We start from the raw sequence: 18,934 nt of genomic DNA on the forward strand, positions 1-18,934 counted from the left end.
AGATGATCTTTTAATCAAACTCAGGCTGAAGTTGGAAAATTCCACTTTGGAGCTAATGTGTTCTTACTCCAAAGTTTTATTGCTGAGTTGTCCACAGAACTTTAAATGGATAATTTTATGTCAACAAGTCGGAAATTTATCTCCACCCTAAAGGTTTATACAGAAGCTACAGTATGTTTTATCTATAGCCATAATTTAATGCTGGGCATGCGAAGAGCCAGTTAACAAATCTGATGGTCATTGTAATGAAGAGTCATTGACATGAAGCATTGACTCAGCTTCTCTCTTTATGGATGCTGAGTCTTTAATCCACCGAGTGTTTCCTGTTTTTTGAATCAGATGTAAGATATGAACATTTTTGTCTGATGGCTAAAATGTAACTGATTAGAGTGCAGATCAGGGTAAAAATGAGTTACGTCAATCTAAAGTTCGAACTTACTCTGTGCTGCATTAGCATATCTTGGTAATTAGGATGAAAGCCACGTAACCCCGCTTCCACACTGGGCCCTGAGGTGGCGATTGAGGCCAATATCTGGACCTCAGTACTCTAGGAGATGTCTGATGAGCTATATAAATGGGTAATTGTTCAAGTGGTACTCTCCTTGTGCAGGGTGTCTGTGTGCTCCCTACCAATGGCCTCGAGGTTCTCCGTACCATCCCCAGTGCTATTTCTCCATTTTGATCTGAGGACTGAGGTTCCCAGAAGTCAGTGGAGCCCGTTCACTTCAAGAAAACTTTGAGCATGTCCTTATTCATTTTTTACTTTGTTCATCTTGTACCCTCTTCCCACAATGGAGCTGGAGGGCTCGTATAAGATTTATAACTCTATGAATTTGTGCGTTGCTGACACTTTGTAGTATGATACTGCAAAGGGGTCAGCAATATGTGGCATTGACTTGAGGAAATAAATGAAAACTTCGAGAACATGTAACAAATAACAACCACTGAGATGGATGAATTGGATATTTTGATTGGACTCTGAACCAGGACAAGCCTTAAATTCCTTCTGAGCTGTATCTACCTTATAAATATTATGTTTAACTGTATTTTTCAAGATCTGAATTCTACCATATGTTGCAGGGCCATACATAGGGCAAGAGGCAGATTATTTCTGCATATATTTTAGATTTAAGTGAACACAGCTAAGTTCAGAAAATTAGTGGTCTGAAATTGAACAACATGACTGTTCACAGATAGTATGAGTAAACAGGAGGGAAGGGCAACTAACCTTCCCTTCCCTCCTGAGGAGGATGCAGCTTTGGAGAAGGTTAAACCAAGTGAAAAGAAATGCTAAGCACAAACACACTCATCAAAAACTCCAATAAGTCAACCAAAGATTTGACTTAACTCAAAAGTTTGGTAACTTATATAGTACCAAATGGTATGACACCACTATGGTATCCCAGATAGCGTAATGGTTAGTGCAAGGCTTAACAGTACAGGCAAACCAGATTCATTTCCTGCCGCTGATCGTAAGAAGTTTGTACTTCTCCTTGTGACTGTGTGGGTTTCCTCCAGGTGCTTCGGTTTCCTCCCACAGTCCAAAGATGTACCAGTTGGTAGGTTAATTGTAAGTTGTCCCTTGATTAGGCAAGGGTTAAATTGGGGATTGCTAAGCAGTGTGGCTTGGAGGCCTGGAAAGGCTTGTTCTGTGCTGTACCTCAATAAATAACGAAACAATAAAGTACAGACATGGTAGAGGCACAGCAGGTAATGCTGATGCCTTTTGCCCTGAAGACTCAGGTTCCATTCTGACGCTGTGACTAAATGTGTTTCCCTTGTGTGCTCCATTTTCTTCCCAAATGCCTAAACTGTGCAGGGCGGTGGGCTAATTGTCCACAGTACATTAATCCTAGCATAATTGCATTGGAGAGGGGAGCTGATGGGACAGTGAGATGAAAGTCAAATTCTAAGTCGAGTTTTTTGTCATATGCATAATATGTATGCACAAGTGCAAGAAAAACTTACCTGCAGCAGCATCACAGGCACAAATAAGAGTCATTCATAATAAAAATAAATTAAATGAAAATAAACAATTATTAGAAGAACAAAATCCAAAGTGCAAAGTGATCAAAATAGTCATATTGTTGTTAAACTGTAGTGATTAGGTTTTTGCTAACTGGTTCAAGAACTGAATGGGTTGGAGGAAAAAAGATGTTCCTGAACTAAAGATGTAGAACTTCAGGCTCCTGCATTTCCTGCTTGATGGTAACTGCAAGTAAAAGGCATAGCTAGATGGGAATCTTTGACAATGGACATTGTCTTCTTGAGGCAGCACTTTCTGTAGATACTACCAATATTGTGACCATAAGTGAGATCTCATTGAAACATATGAGTTATTGGAAGGTCTAGCTAGGTGGTTGTGGAGAGGATGGTTCCTATAGTGAAAGAGTCTAGGACCAAAGAGCACAGCCCCAGAATAGTAGGACGTCCCTTTAGAACAGAGATGAAGAAAAGTTTCTTTAGCCAGAGGGTATGAATCTGTGGAATTCATTGCCACAAGTGGCCGCTTTAGCCAAGTCATTAAATATTTTTAAAGTGGAGGTTGATAGTAAGGTTGTCAAAGGTTACAGGAAGAAGGCAGGAGAATGGGGTTGAGAGAGAAAATAAATCAGCCATAATGGAATGGTGGAGCAGCCTCAATGGGCCAAATGGCCTCATTCTGTTCCTACATCATCTGATCTTATGATGTATTGGGTAGAGGAGTTTACAAGGGATTGGATTTAATGTGAATGTTCCAAGGCTGGCCATAGTCAATAGTTTCTCTCTGCTCTGTATATTTTTATAAATGCATTTATATTAAAAATCCCATCAATGCCACAGAACTAAGAAACAGAGCAACAAAACCTTCTTGCTAATTTGTCATGATGGTGTTTTTTTTTCATTCACTCACCATTTTCTTCTTAGTAGGGGTTTACATTTGCATACGCACACCCACACAAACACTGACTATACCTATCTGGTTAAACAAATACATAACCTACTGTTATTAAAATTACAGACAGTTTAATACTTCCATATTATATTCTAATAGCTTGTTTTACTTAATATGAGAAATGGCATAGTAGCGTAATGGCTAGTGAACGCTTTACAGCACCAGTGACCTGGGTTTAATTTATGCTGTTGATAAGAAATGTGTGGGTTTCCTCTGGCTGCTCCTTTACCTCCCATTTTCCAAAGACATGGGAGTTAGTAGGCTGTGGAGATAGTATATTAGTGCTAGAAGCATAGTGACACTTGCAGCCAGCCCCTCATTACATCCTTGGAATGTGTTGGTCATTGATGGAAATGATGCATTTTACTGAATGTTTTGCTGTTTCAATGTACATGAGACAAATAAATTTAAATTTAAATTTATGCTGATTTAAATGGACAGAAACATCAGCCATGAAATACTTTTTAGCAGAACATGATTAGTTCATCCAATATTCCTCTTCTTCTTCCATATATTTGGAGAAAAAAGACACTTATGTATGTTTGAGGGTTATAAACCACCAAGTAATCTTCTCAGGGAGGGAATTTTTTTCCAGTGACGTCAAGTTAGAATCAAAGCATGGATCTCATTTGATGTTTCATTGCTTGACCTAAGTTCCAATATTCAGACTAGAGAAGAGTCAGATGAACCACTTATTAATTAAGACCAAATTTCCTCTATCTAGTTTGGACCCTGTTCTGAGAGTTCTGTGTGCTTTGAGCTGGTGAAATGTGGAGTGCATTGCATTTGAGTCTTGATTGAGTTCTGCATTAGGAATTGCTGATGTTGGGCTCTAGAGCTAAATGCTCTGGGACTCCTGCTACTTTGTGGTCGGATTGAGCTATTACACATTGGTCTTCCAGTATTCATGTTGATGGCATTCCCGAAGACTACTGGAGGTAGTGACCAACATGCCTTACATTGTTTACTGTGGCGAGCTTGAAACATGTGACGTAACTCACATGTGGGAATAAGAATTATAAGTGATGATGATGTGCCTCCCAAAAAGTTCCCAAATAAGCATTTTCTATTCAAGGATCATACTAATACAAATATGTCATGATTTCATCATTTCCTCACATTTTAATCTGTTCTTTTTCTGAGAATCTAATAAATAATGTATCAGTGAAACTTGTCAGATATCTTCGCTATGCCACCTCCTTTCTATCAAAAGATGTAACAGTTAGCTGGAACTAAAGTTATTGTAATTTTTTTCTTTGCTCTATAATAATTTGGGAGGGGGCAAGAGTGTGGATTTTAACCCTCCTGACCTGATGGGCTGTTAAAACAGAGTGGATTGATGTATTTGCTGGCTTTGTGCCTTGATCCCACCAAATGTAAACTTTGGTCCAAGGATTAAATTGAGCCAGAGTCTGAGAAAGTGTAGCCTCTGTTTTTAGTGCCATTTTATTTAAGTTAGAGATACCGCATGGTAACAGGCCCTTCTAGCCCAATGAGCACTCCATGCCCAATTATACCCATGTGACTAATTAACCTACTATCTAAGTCTTTTGAATGTGGGAAGTAACTGGAGCACCCAGTGGAAACCCACACTCTCACAGGGGTAATGTACAGACTCCTTAAAGACAGTGGTGGAAGTAAATCCAAGTCGTTGGTGTTGCAATAGTATCACACTAACTGCCACACTGCCTTGCCACCATCTCTCAGATAAGAAGATAACCAACACTCATCTGCCGATTGGACTTGTCAAAGAAGAACAGAGAAGTTGCCCTTGCACCTTGGCCAACATCCATTCCTCAACCAACAGCTCGTTTAGCCATTTTTCAATGTCTGCACCTCTCTTCTCTATGTGACCGGGCTGTGATGATTGGAAATATAACACCAGCAATTGCATTTCGGGAGAATCTCATTGGTTTTGAGTTAGCTGAGGTAGATATTTAATAGTCAACATGGACAAGGTAGTCCATAGGGTCTGTTTCTGTGTGAGACTGTCTTCAGTAATCCATAGAAACAAAAACAAAAAGAATGAAGAAAGATTGGAAAGATTATAGAGAAAATTTACAAGTACTTTGCCAGGACTTGCAGACCTGAGATAGAGGGATAGGTTGACCAGGTTAGGACTTTATTTCCAAAAGTGCAGGAGAATGAGAGGAGCTTTGATAGAGGTTTACAAAAATATGAAGGGTATTGATTGGGTTAATGCGAGCAGGCTTTTTCCACTGAAGTTGATTGAGACTTGAATTAGAAGTCACAGGTTAAGGATGGAAGATGAAATACTTAAGGGGAACTCGGGGGGGGGGAACTTCTTCATTCAGAGGGTGGTGAGAGTGTGGAACGAGATGGGAGGAGAAGCTGTAGATGAAGGTTCAATTACAACATATAAGAGAAGCTTGGATAAGTACAGTGATGGGAGGGGCATAGAGGGCTCTGGTCTAGATGCAGGTCAATGGAAACAGTGTGACATGGACTAAATCCATGTATCTGTATCTGTGCTATCGTGTATCTATGACTATGAAAAGATGTGCTTCCACCAATGCAGGCTCAACGTTTAATAAGTTTACTGAATTTAACTCATATAACCACCCCACTTCACCCTGCCCACCAAATGTGAGTGAATTCTGATACATAAATAAAATGATTCTTTTGAATTAGCCATTACATGGCATCAGAATCACAGAAGTATCAATAAGGATATGGGAAATAAAAGATGCCTTGGCCTAAATGTCCAATATATTCCCATGCTTCTGTCCATTATCAAGATTGTCAGCCTAATAAATGTTGTTACTGAGGCACCACCTTTAAATTACCTCTTTTCCCTTTGGCCTTAAGAATCTTAGACACTATCTCATATTTTTCATTTTTATGCAATGTTTACCACAAAGTCAATTTCAAAAACGATCCACAGCCTTCTAATTTTCTTCCCAGGCAGCCTCTCTAGACCAAGGATGATTTTCTCCCACTCCATTTCTGTGAACTCTATGTAGGATTTGTGATCCAAACATTCTGAGAGCCAAGACCAGAGTCGAGCCTCCAATGAAACAATCAGGACGACATGGTGATCCAGGCAGGAAGAAACACCAAAGAACTTCTCAACTATGCTTGTGTTCTGCCACGATTTTGAGGGCAAGCCAATTTCCCTGACTGACAAGATGTCAAAGGGGACCTATGTCAACTGAGAAACAAATAGTCCTCAGCAAGAGACAGAGCTCCAAACCTGGGCAGAGAAGAGCTTCGGTCACAAATTGTTATTCTCCCATAACTGGACAGAAAAGGTCATTTCAGGGGTTCTCCTCTCAGAGATGCCGTAACCATGACCATGCTATCTTTAATGTATTAGTATATTGCATAAACCTATGGCTATTACACTTCATCTAATCCACTGATAACATAGTCAGTTTTCAAAACTAGTGTATCCTCAGAGATGTGGAAAGCCCAGCACATCTGTAGATGTGAACTTGCCACTGTTCAGGACGTTTACAAAGACAGGTGTGTAAAAAGGGCCCAAAGGGTCATTGGGGACCAGAGTCACCCCAACCACCCCAAACTGTTCCAGCTGCTACCATCCGGTAAATGATACTGCAGCATAAAATCCAGGACCAACGGGCTCCTGGACAGCTTCTTCCACCAGGTCGTCAGACTGCTTAATTCATGTTGACACAACTGTATTTCTATGTTATATTGACTGTCCTGTTGTACCTACTATTTATTATAATCACTATAAATTGCACATAGCATATTTAGACAGAGACACAACGTTAAGGTTTTTACTCCTCATGTGAAGGGTGTAAGTAATAATGTCAATTCAATTGCAAAAAAGGAAAAATAAAGCGGAAAATTCTGGAAACTCCCAACACATCAGGCTGCATGTGTGGAAAGAGAAACAAAGTGAATGCTTCAAGTCTGAGACATTTTTAAGAAGGCCTTACAGAACTGTGCGATCATTAATCCACAGTGCCTAACACTTCTGCCCAGCACTGTAGTAATTTTACGTATTGCACTGTCCTGCTGCCACAAAAAAAATCATGACATGCGTGGGTGATGATAAACCCGATCCTGATCTGGGTCTCTCTTCTGGACTGAGAGTGGGAAGCGGACAGGGAGAAGGGAATCATGGTTGGGAAAAGGAGATGGTAGAGGTAGGGAGCAGCAAGCACCATAAGAGATACATTCTGTAAATGATCAATAAACCTATTGTTTGGAACCAAGTGACCTTGCCTGGGGTCTCAGGGCTAAGTTGTGTCTCACCCACCCTGCCTCCCCCACCCTGGCACTCCTTTCTGCCGCCTGTCCCACACCTTTAGATGGTGCCCCACCTTCACCATTCCCAACATCCTTTGCTGCTGCCAGATGTACAAAGTCACTAGCGTGTCTAGGACTTTTGCACAGTACATACTAGCTGGTTTAGGAACAGTTATGACCTTATAACCATCAGGCTTCTTAATAGTGTGAGTAACTTCAACCACCCCTGCTCTGAACTGATCCTATAAGTTGCAGACTCATTTTCCAGGTCTCTTTACATCTCAGGTCTCAGCAATTTTTTTAAATTTGTGGATTGTCTTCTTGTGCACATTGTCACTCTTTGGCATTTATGTGTAGTTTTTCATAAATTGTATTGCACTTTATTCCCTGTAAATGCCTGCAAGAAAACAAATCTCTAGGTGGAATCAGGTAACATATAAGACTCAAGATATTGGAGCAGAATTAGACCATTTAGCCCATCGAGTCTGCTCTGCCATTTCATCATGGCTGATCCATTTTCCAATAATGAACTTTGATAATAAACTTACTTTGAACTTTGAAACTGCAACATTAACTCTGATCCCCTGTCTACTAATATTGCCTGATCTGCTGAGTACTTCCAGCACTTTCAGTTTTTATTTCAGATTTCCAGCATCTGCAGTTGATAAAATTGTTCTTAGTTAGCTGAACAGAGGCCTGTCTGTTTATTATAAGCTGTATAATATGTGTATTAAGTTAATAAAGAGGAATGCATTGTGTGCTCCTGGTCTGACACCACTGTTAGTCACATTTGAACTTTTATTCACATTGTTTTTCACAATCACATGTGAAGAAATAAATACGCAAACTCATGCATAATAAACTAACCTCAATGCATCAAAGGTATAAAGTGACTTCAGTGTACAACCATCAGTTAATTTAGCAGAGACATATTCAGCCAATTTAACCATTCTGTAAAGGAAATACTTTGATCTTTTAGCCTGGTGCATGTTTGCATGTGATACTACTTCCTGTTGAATAATGTTTCAATGATTCATGAAGTTTTATTAACTAAGTCTATTTAATGATTTTCTTTGAGTAGGAATGAGAACCTTGATGAAAATGCCATAAAACAATGATCTGCTGCGGGAAGATAAAAAAACTGCCTTGTAAAAGTATGCTTTTGCTATCCTTGTCCTGGTAGAAGTTATAGGTTTGGTAATTGCTGTCAAAAGAGTCTTGGTGAGTTGCTGCTTGTAGATCGTATAAGATGCTGAAGCTGTGCTGGTGATAGAGTGAATAGATGGCTGAGAATGGGATCTATATCATGCAAGTTGCTCTGTCCTGAAATGGTATTGAGCTTATTCCCTTCTCCTCACTTGCCTGTCACCTCTATATTGTGCTCCCCCTACCCTTTCTCCTATGGTCCAATCTCCTCTTCTATCAGATTCTTTCTCCTTCAGCCCTTTACCTCTTCTGCCTATCACCTCCCAGCTTCTTGAATGGTGGAGAGGCTTGAGGGACCAAATGACCAATTACTGAGCCTCTTTTCTTGCTTAGACATAGCAATGATGAAAGAGCAGGAGGATGTAAACCCAGCAGCAAGATTAGCAATTTATAGTATTCCTGTGTATCTGTCCTACAAGGTAGGGGGTAGACTTCAGAGGTTTGTAAGGTGTTGTCATAATCGCCTTGACAAGAAACTTCAAAGAATTTTGTCTATGGTTCACACTATAGACATGGTCATTGAATGAGCGCTTAAAGGTAATATCAATCAAGCACAGTTCTTTCTTCTTTATCGGATTAATGTTCTTGAATGTTACTGATGGTTAGCATTCAACCATGGCTGACTTTTCTCAACCCCGTTGTGCTGCCTTCCCCCTGTAATCTTAACACCTTTCCTAATCAAGAACCTATCAATCTCTGCCTTAAATACACCTAATAAGTTGTGCTTCAGATCACTCTGTAGCATTAGTTTCCATGGGTTCATCACCATGTGGATGAAGTTTGGGAGTTTGGGCTAGAGACTGGAGATTGAGGGCTAATGTCTGCAAACCTGAGAATCTGGTGCCAAGGACTGGAGGCCCAGAGGTGGGCTGTCCTATGGCCTGTGGCTTGTGTGTCTGAGTGGGTGGGAGGATGAGAAAGAGACTTGTCTTTGTGGTGAACTACATATACCTGTCTGGACACGCCCCTCTGCTGACTGCTCCTGTGGCTCCTCCCACAGACCCCTGTATAAAGGCAGTTGGAGGCACTGCTCCCCCCTCAGTCTCCAGGATGTTGTGTGGTCATTTCTTGCAGCTAATAAAAGCCTATCTTTTGCCTCCCGTCTCCAAGAGTTATTGATGGTGCATCAATCTTGCTGCTTTTTTTTGTTTAGTTCTGCTATTATTGCTGATGATGTTTGTGTTGTACTGTCATAAAACAAACACAAAGTGCTGGAGGAACTCAGCAACTATGAAAGCATACAGTCAACATTTTGGCCCAAAACATCAACTGTTTCCATAGATACCACCTGGCTTGTGGAGTTCCTCTAGTATTTTGTGTGTGTTTCGATTTCCAGCAACTGCAGATTTTTTTCTTGTTTGTGTTTGTTTTGTGTTGTGTGTGTTGTGCTATAATCTGTTGTGTTGTGTCATGTTGTACTGTGTTTTGTTGTGTTGTATTGTTATGTTGTGTTGTGCTGTAATGAGTTGTGTTGTGTCATGTTGTAATGTGTTTTGTTGTGTTGTATTGTGTTGTTTTGTTTTGTGTTGTACTGTGTTGTGTTGTTTTGTGTTTTGTTGTGTTATGTTGTGTTGTGTTGTACCGTGTTGTGCTATGTTCTTTCGTGTTTTGTTGTGTCGTGTTGTGTTGTGCTGTGCTGTGTTGTGTTGTACTGTGTTTTGTTGTATTGTGTGTGTGTTGTGTCATGTTGTGTTTTGTTGAGTTGTGCTGTAATGTGTTGTGTCATGTTGTACTGTGTTCTGTCGTGTTGTACTGTGTTTTGTTGTGTTATGTTATGTTGTGTTTTACTGTGTTGTGTTGTGCTGCGTTGTTTTATGTTGTGTTGTGTTGAGTTATGTTGAGTTATGTTGTGTTATGTTCTATTCTGTTATGTTGTGTTGAATATTGTGGACTTGCTATGTTGGCACCAGAAAGTGAGACAACACGTGGGCAGCCCCCAGCACGTTCTTAGTTGCATAAGTTGTTAATGCAAATGATACTATTTTCTCCTTGCATCGATATGCACGTGATAAATAAATCTGAATCTGAATCTAAATGAATTCCTCCTTACTTCAGTTCTAAATGATGTCCCTTTATTCCGAGGTTATTCCACAGAACCGACACTCCCCAATGAATGGAAACATCTTCTCCACTTCCACTCTGTCCAGATATTGCAGCATCCATTGCATTTCATTGAAATCTCCCTCATCCTTCTGAACCTCCAGATGCATCAAATTCCCCTCATAGATTAAGCCTTCCAAACCTTTGTGTAATTCATAAGAACTATATTACGCTTTGAACTTTGACTTCTTCCTGGAATCTTAATCCCATGGGGCTTCTGTTGGCTATGGCTCTATTTAGATTAGGTCAGATTGGATCAGACTTGCATAGAACTTTAATTTTATACCCAAGACAATGACTATCCAAATCTCCTTGCAATAAAGGGCAATATAGAACATGGAACATTATAGCACAGTACAGTCATCGATCCACAATGTTGTACAAGCCTTTTAAAATTCTAAGGACAATCTAACCCTTCCCACCCAGATAATATCAGAATCAGGTTTATTATCACCAGCAAGTGCCGTGAAAATTGGTAACTTAGCAGCAGCATTTAAAGCATAACATAATACAGAAGAAGAAAAAAAATGAATAGATTGAAAATTGTGCAAAAACAGAAATAATATGTATTAAAAAAGTGAGGTAGTGTTCAAGGGTTCAATGTCCTTTTAGGAATCGGATGACAGATGGGAAGAAGCTGTTCCTGAATCATCGAGTGCGTGCCGTCAGACATCTGTACCTCCTTCCTGATGGTAACAGTGAGAAAAGGGCATGCCCCGGGTGCAGGAGGTCTTTAATAATGGACACTGCCTTTCTGAGACACTGCTCCTTGAAGATGCCCTGGGAACTTTGTAGGCTAGTACCCAAGCTGACTAAATTTATGACCCTCTGCAGCTTCTTTTGGTCCTGTGCAGTAGCTCCCCACCCCCCCATACCAGACAGTGATGCAGCCTATCAGAATGCTCTCCACAGTACATCTATAGAAGATATTGAGTGTTTCTGTTGACATACCAAATCTCTTCAAACTCCTAATGAAGTATAATGCTGTCTTGCCTTCTTTGTAGCTGCATCATCCAGGTTAGATCCACAGAGATCTTGATACCCAGGAACTTGAAACTGCTCACACTCTCCACTTCTGATCCCTCCATGAGGAATAGTATGTGTTCCTTCGTCTTACCCTTCCAGAAGTCCACAATCAGCTGTTTCGTCTTACTGACATTGAGTGCAAGGTTGTTGCTGCGACACCACTCCACTAGTTGGCATATCTTGCTCCTGTATGCCCTCTCGTCTCCAACTGAGATTCTACCAATAATATATTTGGCTTCAACTGTTTGCTTCATTGGAATGATTATCATCTCTAATTTATATACCAGCAAATCAATATTTCATCGAACATCTTAAAAATATGCTATTTATTTAAATAGTTTAAATTTTTTTATTGATATAGAGAACGGAATAGGCCCTTCTCGCTGCTAGAGTCTCACTGCCCAGCGATCCCTGATTTCTTGCTAATCATAGGACAATTAATAATGACCCATTAATCTACCAACTGGTATGTCCTTGGACTGTGGGCGGAAACCAGATTACATGGGAGAAATCCCTCGTAGTCACAGGGAGACTTTTAAGTCCTTACAGGCAGCAGCTGGAATTGAACCTGGATCGCTGGTACTATAAAGGTCAAGGTCTATAACAGGAAAATAACACACATCGAATTCATAAAGGTGCATGACCTGGTGGGAATTCAGGATGTAGTGGTTTTCATATGACATTCACGTTCATGCTCTTTACTGTAGAAAGATTAAGTATCTGCTATCAACTGCAATCCATTAACTGTTAAATTTTGAAACATATTTCTTGCTTTGGGAATTCATTAGACTTTGCTGAGTTATAAACATGTGTGTTTATTCTGCAAATATTCCTCATCTTTGTTGCATTTCCTGAGCTCTCGGTTCCCCAAAAGAACAAGGAAGCATCGACTAAACTCTTCTATGGGTTTATTGCAATGATTTGTTTGCCTACCAGTGATTCTGTCTGAAAGAATGAGACCCATAGATAGAGAGATCATGGAACTGTAGAAGCTGTGAACATGGAGCATTGTGCTTGTGCCCACTCCTTGAAGGAGCCATGCAATTAGTCCCACTCTTCTGCCGTTTATAGTTCTGCAAATTTGCGGTTGCACATCTTGTCAACATAAAATGGAGAAAAAAGGTGATGAGTGGTAATTGGAAAATCAAGAGATTTTCCCAACCATATACATCAGAACGTACACCAACATACTTACTCAGTGGCCACTTTATTAGGTATGGCAGGTACCTAATAAAGGTTTTTGGTTTTCTGCTGCTGTAGCCCATCCTCTTCTTCCTGGAATTTTAATCCCATGGCACTTCTGTTGGCTATGGCTCTTTTTGGATCAGGCCAGATTGGATCAGACTTGTATAGGATTTTAATTTTATACCCAAGATACTGACACAGCACTGCTTCAATGTGTGATTGTTTCAGTAACTGTCACCTTCCTCTCAGCCTGGAGCAGTCTAGACATTCTCCTCTGACCTCTCTAATTAACAAGGCAGAACTGTCACTTGGTGGATATTTTTCATACTCTTCTCTGTAAGCTCTAGAGATTGTTCTGCATGAAAATTCTAGACCAGCAATTTCTGAGATACTCAAACCATCCCGTCTGGCGCCAACAACCATTCCACGGTCAAAATCAGTATTTCTTCCCCATTCTGATGTTTGGTCAGAACAGCAACTGAATTTCTTGACCGTGTCTGCATGTTGTTATGCATTGAGTTGCTGCCACATCATTGGCTGATTAGATGTTTGCATCAATGAGCTTGGTGTACAGGTGTGCCTATTGAAGTGGTCACTGAGAATGCATCAGAGTATATACTGGCATATAAATTGCTCCCTCAGGTTGGTAGTTGTATTTCATATTGGAATTTACGGGACTGGGTGAATAGCAAATGCAGAAAAGGAGAAGCTGATAAAGAAAGGTTAGAGAGCAAAGGTGAGATATGTTCAATGTCAGAATTTAAGAGATATATATTACACTTCTGATTATAGAACTGGAGGGTATAGAATTAAGGTGAGTGTGGAAAAAAAACATAAAGAATGGCAATTTTCTTCACACAGAAGATTATGGATAAATAAAGTGAGCTTTCAGAGGCAGTCTTAGAACAATGTTTGAGTACAGATACAATGTTTAATGGCATTGGGACAGATACATGGAGAGGAATACTTAGGGATTTTGAGAATCAGAATCGGAATCAGGTTGAAAATCCCTGGCATATGTTATGAAATTTGTTGTCTTTGTGGTAGCAGTACAGTGCAATACATAATATGTGAATGGCAGTAAATTATATATATTTAATAAAATTGAGGTAGTATTCATAGGTTCAATATCCATATTCAGAAATCAGATGGCAGAGGGGAAGAAGCTGTTCCTGAATCATTGAGTGTGCGCCTTCGGTCTCCTGTACCTCCTTCAGTCCTGATGAAATGTCAACTGTTAATTCTTTTCTGTGGATGCTGCCTAGCCTGCTCAGTTTCTCCAGCATTTTGTGTGTGTTTCTTTGGATTTCCAGCATCTGTAGATTTTCTCTTGTTTGTGTCTCTCTTTGCTGAAAATAGCAATGAGAACAAGGCAATGACCAAATGCAGCAAAATTGGTAACTGGGTCCATGTGGATAAATTTAGCCAGAGGGCTTTGTTCCATGCTGTATAAATCTATGGCTCTATAATAGCATTTAAGTTTTGAACTTCACAACTTAAAGGATGAAAGCTGGGCTTGGGATTTAACTTCAGTGATGAAGGGGATGGGAAATATTTCACTTGTGTTCAGAGAAGACAATAAGGTCAAGATGATGAATAATGGATTGAGGAATGGACGGTGATATCAAAAAGGAAAAGATGAAGCACAATAGTTCCTGGTTTGATTTGAAAGATGCATGAATAAATCTCACTTTCAAAGCAATAAAAGCCTCAAGTTCCAAATCAAAGGGCACGTAGATCAAAATTTTGTGATTCTGTCTCTTCACTACGAAAAGTCAAGAACAGACAAAGAACTTAACAAATACAGACAAACTAATGGCAAAATATGCAAGAAGACGAGAGTTAGTAACTGGAATAGGGTCATATTCATATTTTTAAGCTTGGAATTTCTGAATATAAATTATTTGGCATGATCTAGTCAGAATTGGATCTGACATCAAGTAATTCCAAAGGCAATGGGCCAGATGTGGTGTACATTTGAGACTTTGTCCGGGCATGTAAAATGGATAATAGTTAATCAAAATTTCACCAATTAGCAAACCAAGATGTTTCTGGACACCTTATAAAGATGCAGGTTCAACAATTAAATTCCATGTTGCTTGGAATTTCTGAATATAAATTATTTGGCATGATCTAGTCAGAATTGGATCTGACATCAAGTAATTCCAAAGGCAATGGGCCAGATGTGGTGTACATTTGAGACTTTGTCCGGGCATGTAAAATGGATAATAGTTAATCAAAATTTCACCAATTAGCAAACCAAGATGTTTCTGGACACCTTATAAAGATGCAGTCCAGATTTTTATTTGGATCAACTTCATTGAGTTTTTGGAAGTTAGGCATTTGTTTTGATTCTATGTTGGCATCCATATCACACCTTTTGCCTCCACAGATGTTGTTTAACCTGCTGAGATTTTTACTTGCTCTGTTTTTAGCTACAGATTCCAGTGCCTCCAGATCTATCTTGTCTTTATGATTGCCTGTAGCATAGAGGTTAACATGACTCTATTGCAGCTCGGTGCATTCTGGACTTCGGAATTCCATTCCATGTAAGGAGACGCTGTACATCCTCACTATGGTTTTCCCCAGGTCCTCTGGTTTCCTCCTACAGTCCCAGGTAGGTCACTGTAAATTGTCCTGTTCTAGGTTAGGGTAAGTCGGGTTTGCCTGGGGCTGCTGGGGGTCAAGGTTCAAATGGCCAGAAGCGCCTACTCTGCACTGTATCATTAATTAAATAAATAAATAGATAACCTTTTTTACTTTTATTATACCAAGTCTAAATAACGCCTACAGACACAACGTTGTTCAGTCTCAAATGAGTCGGAACAGCACGATTAAACTAATACGTATTGGTTTTGGGAAAATGGACAATACAATGCAGGTGAAAGGGGAAAGTTATCTGCTAATTGCAACAACCTTAGACACTAATTGTGTTACAGTTCCATAACCAAAGAGCTCAAAGCCTGGAGACTGAAGGAGGCCAGTCCTGGAGCTGGAGGACTGTCAGCCTACGCATGAGTGGGTGGGAGGGTGGGATGGAGGAAAGAAGCTTGTTTTACTGTTGTTGTTTTGTTGTTGTTGTGACTATTGTGCTTATCCTGTTGTGTTCTGTGTTGTTCTGTCGAGTGTTGTGGGCATACTACGTTGGTGCTGGAATATAGGGGAACAGTTGTTGCTGACGCCAGTACATCCCGAGATTCCAAGATCCGAAGTACATTTATTGTCAAAGTATGTATACAAAATATACAATTCTGAGACGTCCTCCCACAGGCAGACGTGAAACAAAGAAACACCACGGAGCCCATTCAAGAAAACATCAAACACCCAGCGAGCAATAAAAAAGAACAAAATTGGGCAAATGGCAAAAAGTGAGCAAACAATACGTAGAATGTCAAACATCAAACCAGTAGTATTCAGCTTAGTTCAGCTCAGCACCATGCCACCAGCCAATGCAGGCTGCAGGGCCATTCTTTGCTGAAGCCCCTCAGTCCGCATCGATCACCCTGATCAAACCGACGTGTTGGTTATTAACGCAAGTCACGTATTTCATTGAATGTTTTGATAGGCATGTGAAAAATAATTCTGAATCTAAATATCTCTTCTTGGAATTTCACCTAATTGTATATTGCTTGTATATGAGCTTTTACAGCAAGCGCTTGCGTCCGCTCAGCTGAAGAGATGCTAGAAGTAATCTGAATTTTACCCTCACCTTGCTTACGTTTTCAATGATTAGGCATGAATTTAATCAGTTTTTTGAACTGCTGGGTTTAAATGCAGTCTCCTCATGACCACATCAGCTAGGATGCACTGAATTTGCAATGTTTGGGGTTGGATCTGTGTCCACAAGGCTCAGAACACAGGTAGGTATTCTGAACTCCTGTCCTCCTAGTGGACCACACCATTGTCATAGGGTTTAGAGGATCGCATACCTCAATGACCCAGGGAGCTGTGTTGACTGGAGTCACGGCCTTGTGCTTTGGCTCTTGGTATTGTCACTCATGTCAAATAGGTCAAAGGGTAGAAGCCAGACCAGTCCTCCAGTTTCAGGAGTTCAGCACAGGGCTAACAACCCTGACCGGTCAAAAAAAATAATTGGTATGGAAACAGCAATGAAGAATCCTTTGATACAGACAGAGATGGAGGACCTTCATTGCTGCCCTAAATGCCAGTAATTAGCACTTCTGTGTCAAATTAACTTCAATGCAAATCGAAAGTTGAAAGATATGCTTAGATTAAGGATTATGTAACAACTGTTGCTTGCAACCTGGATGTGTTTGGGATACATGATGTATTTCTGGGTTTTATAACGAGGTGACACAGCAATACTGTGCATTATGTTCAAGGATAATAAAAAATTAATTTGTTACAGATTTAGATTAAACAAGCAATGTGTTTGCTGGTGTATGTACAAAGAATGGGTCTATCAGCATTGCAGGTATCGTATGAAGACATTACACTGCAAATGTCTCAATACTAATAATTGTGACAGATATTCTTGTGAAATTCCAAAACATATTATTATGAACAAACACAGGGTGAGGTACTAATCATTGTTTTGGCTGCTCAGATGTGTGATTACAAATAAAACAATAAAGAGAAAAATATATATGTTAGCAATAACTATTTATGGAGAAACAGTTTCCAGTTGCCGTGTGGCTAACTTGACATACATGTGTAATACTGGATGGTGCATTATCCAATGCAAGTTACAAAAATATCACTATTATGCTGGTAATCCAATGACATCAGGTGTTAAGAATACAGATTAGAGGTCTTCACATTGCCACTAAAGGGTTTCCCATACCACAGAGTTTAGCTGGTTATGGGGAGAAAGAAGGAACATGTGAATTTGGCCCAAAACACTAACTGTTTACATCTCTCCATAGATGCTACCAACTCCGCTGAGTTCCTCCAACATTTTGTATGTATTGCTCCACATTTTCAGCATTTGCAGAATCTGGGAACATATTTCCCCTGCAAAGCTTGCCTTCTGAGTCTAATTTAAACCCATTCTGCCACAGTTCTAACAAGGATTAATGTGTTCACTGAGAAATATACATCTCACTGCTCACTTAACTGTGGTAACCAAGGAGTAGTTGTTGGTGCCAGACCGGATGGTTTGAGTATCTCAGAAACTGCTGATTTCCTAGGATTGTAATGCACAACAGTCTCTAGAGTTTATCAGAGATTTGTGTGAAAACGAAAATGAATGTCCAATAAGTAGCAGTTCTGTGGGCAAAAATGCCTTGTTATTCAAAGAGGTCAGAGGAGAATATGGCCTGATTAGTTCCAGCTGACAGGAAGGTGACAGTTATTCAAATAACCACATGTTCCAACAGTGGTGTGCAGAAGAGCATCTCTGAATGCACAGCACATTGAACCTTGAAGTGGATGGACTACAACAGCAGAAGGCCACAATCGTATACTCCAGGGCCACGTTAATAGGAGCAGGAGGTTTGTAATAAACTGGCTTCCAAGTGTACATTGTCCCTTAAATTTGGATTCTTTTAGTCTTCATGAGCAAGATTAGATAGATTGAGTTAAAATTGGATCAGCCAGGCTTTGCCTTAAGAGACTGAATTTTTATTCCCATCTGTTCAGAGTGCATATGATTGTCATTTTTATTATCAAATTTACATTAGCAATGATTCTTGTGGCTGATTTGAGATTACAACCATAAACATGATGGCAAAATGGAAATAGGTTGTTTTATTTTCTTGTTCTAATTTTAATGTTTTTTCATGTTTTTTCCGTCCCAGCAATTTTTTTTGGGAAACCATGGGACAATTGGTTGAAAAGGATAATAAATCAGCCATGATGGAATGGCAGAGCAGTCTTGATGGGCTAAATGGCCTCATCCTTCTCCTATGACTTATGCTCATTATATTTCAAGCAGAGGTTGATAAGTTCTTGATTCATAATGGTGTCAAAGAATACAGGGAGGGAGAAATGTAGTTGAAGAGAATAATAAGTCAGGTATTATAGAATGGTGAAGCAGACTCAATGGGCTGAATGGCCTACTTCTGCTCCTGTATCTTATGATCTTATGGTCCAATCCAACTCCTTAACACAAACTTTGTAAGCATGCATTGACTGAGTCCATCAAACACTTAACAGTAGAAACTTAATTAATAAAATCTGGAATAAAAGTTGGCAATGGTAACCACATTGAAAAATCATTTCAGTTTACTAATGTCCTTTATGTAACTTCAGACTTAGAGCAATACTATTGACTATCAGCTG

The sequence above is a fragment of the Hypanus sabinus genome, chromosome 16, assembly GCF_030144855.1.
Source record: "Hypanus sabinus isolate sHypSab1 chromosome 16, sHypSab1.hap1, whole genome shotgun sequence".
NCBI lineage: Eukaryota > Metazoa > Chordata > Chondrichthyes > Myliobatiformes > Dasyatidae > Hypanus > Hypanus sabinus.